The 4,410-nt window shown below is 39.6% G+C and overlaps 1 long non-coding RNA gene across 1 annotated transcript; it reads right to left on the bottom strand.

The window, feature by feature from the left end:
- Positions 1-2,300: 2,300 nt before the first annotated feature.
- On the bottom strand, positions 2,301-3,843 carry LOC146801383 (uncharacterized). Its single transcript, XR_014968050.1, has 4 exons — positions 3,792-3,843; positions 3,215-3,259; positions 2,662-2,748; positions 2,301-2,394 (listed from the first exon to the last, which is right to left on the bottom strand). It is a non-coding gene; the product is annotated as an uncharacterized LOC146801383 (long non-coding RNA).
- Between the last annotated feature and the right edge of the window lie 567 nt (positions 3,844-4,410).

The following is a 4,410-nucleotide window of genomic DNA, read 5'->3' as shown; positions in this document are numbered from 1 at the left end:
TGTATGTTTTCTTATGTGAACGACAACCCCTGTGAGAGTGAAATGGCGTGAGGATATGTCCAAAGCTCTGCCATTGGAAAGGCATTTGCTAAAAATTAAACACACCATAGTGAGTTTAACAGACAGCATTTTAAGCAAAACATTTTTGGGCCAGAAAACAAATATTTGAAGGACAAAATTGTCACACCACAATTGAAAGAGTTTTGGAAGCAGTGCATTGCAACATGTTACTCCCTTTGCAAGGATTGTAAGTCTTCTGTCCTCATCGATTCAAGCTAATTTTCTGTAACCTCACCACTATCGAGCTCTCCAGGGATTGAAGATCTGCCATCATTGAAATGGTACAAAAGGGGGTGGTGATGGACTGAACTGGGGTGGCAGAGTGGGCTAAAGAACGGTGATGGATCAAACCCAGATCTGTGGACTGGGTGTGAGTGTTTGATTGGTTCTGATGCTCCGTCCATCACCACCCCCTTTTGTACCGCTTTGTTTGCCATAAGTTGGCAGGGTATGCTCAGACGTGAGTCCCTTGCTCACTTTGCCACTGGATTCAAGCAAGCCTGGCTGAAGACGGCTGAAATGCCAGAAACCGGTCCTAGGAAGCTTGTTTCCAGTCCAGGGAAGGCATGGCTTGGCAGTTCGGGCTGGACTGTTCCCATGAGGCACAGGGTCAGACTGATTTGCATATGGCCATGTCTGAACTGGGGTGGCAGAGTGGGCTAAAGAACGGTGATGGATAAAACCCAGATCTGTGGACTGGGTGTGAGTGTTTGATTGGTTCTGATGCTCAGTCCATCACCACCCCCTTTTGTACCGCTTTGTTCGCCATATGTTGGCAGGGTATGCTCAGACGTGAGTCCCTTGCTCACTTTGCCACTGGATTCAAGCAAGCCTGGCTGAAGACGGCTGAAATGCCAGAAACCGGTCCTAGGAAACTTGTTTCCGGTCCAGGGAAGGCATGGCTTGGCAGTTCGGGCTGGACTGTTCCCATGAGGCACAGGGTCAGACTGATTTGCATATGGCCATGTCTGAACTGGGGTGGCAGAGTGGGCTAAAGAACGGTGATGGATCAAACCCAGATCTGTGGACTGGGTGTGAGTGGTTGATTGGTTCTGATGCTCCGTCCATCATCACCCCCTTTTGTACCGCATCATTGAAATGGCCTCACTTTTTCCGAGCAGTAAGTTTAGATCATGAGTCTCGCTTGGAACTCCAAGGGTGGATAGATCAATAGATACCTGGAACAGCAGAACAATTTTTACTACGGACAATGTTAGGCCTTGTCCAAAGAGGCAAAAGTGGTGACATATTTACTGAGTTCTTTGATGAAAGAATCACCAAACAAAAGTCCATCCGCCTTAACTCTGGGATCCAGGGTTACCAAATTTACTAGTTTGAGATCCAATTTCAAAAGAAGACCCTCCCTCCGTTCATAAGTAATGGCTGAACTGGCATTTCACAATAAACAAAAGGTTCTTTGAGTCCACATGAACAGTTCCTCTGTGTCAATAGTAATATTATCCAATCTGGCTAATTCTGCTAAGTCTAATTTGTGGGATAATGGTCCTAACATGTCCAACAACTTATCCTGGCAGCTAGACCCCATGCCTTATTTTTAGAGCTGTCAGCCCTAGGGTGGTCTTTTCCAAACATCCTGCCTGCTTGCCACCTTTTTTTGCTGATTCTTTTTGTTGGCCTTAGGGCTCTGGGCACTTTACCACTGGTGACCAGTGCTAAAGTGCATTTGCTTCTCCCCTAAACATGGTAACATTGGTGTATACACAATTGGCATATTTAATTTACTTGTAAGTCCCTTTCCAAGTAGTATACTATATACCGAGGACCTGTAAATTAAATGTTGCTAGTGGGCCTACAGCACTGATTGTGCCACCCACACATAGCCCTTTAAACATGTCTCAGGCCTGCCACTGCAGTGCCTGTGTGTGCAATTTCACTGTCACTTCGACTTGGCATTTAAAACCCTTTGCCATGCCCTAAACTCCCCTTATTGTACACATAAGGCACGTTAAGGGTAGGGCCTAGATAGCCCATAGGGCTGGGCACTGAGTAAGTATAAGGTAGTGCAACAGTGAAAACAAAGTAAGTCCCTAACCAATTTTATACATGTTTGGATCATGAGTTTCACACGTAACCTTGTATTATAACAATGGTTATATAATAGACAGTACAAGTAGTCAAATAAGAAAAGTACTTACAAACAAGGGATAAACTAAAAGTGACAGGTATATAAAAAATATTTTATTAAAATTACATCTGGGTTAAAAACATTTCCTATGCTTAATACATTGTTAATGATAAACATCACAAGAAAACTAAAAGTCGACGCAGCGTTTCGGTGAGATGTGTCTTTCACCTTCTTCAGGACAAAGTTTTCTAAGTGATAAGAAACAGTTTATTATTGTCACTTTAAACATAAAGTGCCTCATCAATCATCAAACAAGTATCTCCAGGACTAAAATATAAACAAATATACATATGACTACAGTTATTTATTATTCTGCAGTTCATAAAACCAGGTTGAAAACTATGCTTAACAACATGATCCGCAAAGATATCTTGCATTTAGTTATACAAGTTTATCACTATTTTTCAACAAATGATCCAAACAAATATATGGCAATATCAAATGTCATGACCTACCAAAAACACGGGGTATTATTTGCATTGAATTTGCTCAAAACCAGAAGGAGAAATATTCTTCTGTGGTGTTTTCATTGATAATGAACCCTAAAATAAGGTAAAAAAATAAGAGTTTGTCAATGGTAAAGACATGATGTCTGGCTCGTTGCAACCAAACAAACTTATTGCAAATCTTGGTATTGATAACCACTTAATGCGAGTTGTGTTCGTTGGTGCCACCGATAACTAATCACTCGGCATGCATATTAAAACATGAATCTAGGTAAAAGAATATGAGAAATCCTGATTAGATACCTAATGCGGTATATGTTTCCAGTAGGTATACCCTATACATAATTGGGCTTACAATATCTGAGCAATTACATTCATAGAGCAAACAGATGTGCCGTGATTAAATCTACAATTTTATGATGATCTGGGTAAATCTCAGTTTTCACTAATTGGTGAAGCAATGCTGCATTAGAAAAAGACATAGTTGATTGCTAGGCATCTTCATCTGGGTCACATGTATTTAGTTTATCACCGTAAATGACTATAAACTCGTCATAATTACCTGATGCAGTTGCTCTGAGAATGATGCAACAGGCGGAATTAAAATCTGTAATAAAAGAGACACCGTTTTACTCATATGTGTCATCAGGTGTTCAAAACTGCCTATCTAGTATAGATTGAAAGGCTTCCACAAAACTTAGCCATTAACGTTATTTCCGTTTTTATTGAAAAAAAATTGATTTATATTAATGGTGTAAGTTGAATGACTAGGGTAGTATCCCTCAATATACCAGTATTCTAAACGACTCCTACTTTTTGTAAATACAGTTATTTTTGCCTTCCTCGTTGCCAACGATATGAAATACGTCAGTAAAGTGCTCGAGTTTAAGCCCCAAATTTAGGATCTTCATCTCCTACTGGACTCTCTGTCTAAATGCATATATTGTACTATAAAAGAAAAAAAGAGAGAGAGGCCGGTGTGTACGATGCCGTCCTTTTGTATGAAACCAGTATACTCTCCAACTGCCTCACACGAATGAATAAAGCGTACCAGTTACGGTCCAACCAAAACATTTAAACGCAGCCTACATCTTACGTTAACGGCCATTATCCTAAAAGCTATTTCTATCAGCGCTTACATTTTAAAAGTGTTTCGGCCTCCCTGCTACCAACGAACAACTTCTGGGTCGGGATACACTTTTGTGTCGACCCGGAAGGTCGTTTATGTACTTTTTCTGACGAACCATGTGGTCCACGTTTGAAACAAATAAAACCAATAAAAAAAATTACATTCTATCGACTACTCTTCTCGTTTTAAACAAAACGGAAGATCGAATGTTATTTATTTATTTCGTAGTCTCTCAGGAAATCTATGAGTATAACTATAGGAACAAAATAATTAAAAATATTTGGGAACCGTGTATAATAGTAAACACGGCGGCCATGTTGGAAAGGCAAAATCAAAAACCTCAATCACCATCTTAGCCCATTTAATTTCCATCACTTTCTCATTTCTAATATTATTCATATCGTATTTGCCTAAATTTCTTCCTATCTTCAAATGTATTGAGCCGAAATTATCATCATAGTCACGAGGCTCTTATGACTAACAACTATATTGAGTAAATAGTCATGGAAAGTTCCTAGATTAAATACAAATATTAACTTTTTCTTAAGCGCCACACAAAAAATACCGCTTAAATTAGATTTTGAGATGTAAATATATATCTTTAGGGACGTTATTTCTTATTTTGACTT

The sequence above is a fragment of the Triturus cristatus genome, chromosome 8 (assembly GCF_964204655.1).
Source record: "Triturus cristatus chromosome 8, aTriCri1.1, whole genome shotgun sequence".
Classification (NCBI taxonomy): domain Eukaryota; kingdom Metazoa; phylum Chordata; class Amphibia; order Caudata; family Salamandridae; genus Triturus; species Triturus cristatus.
This window is presented reverse-complemented; position numbering and strand designations above follow the sequence as displayed.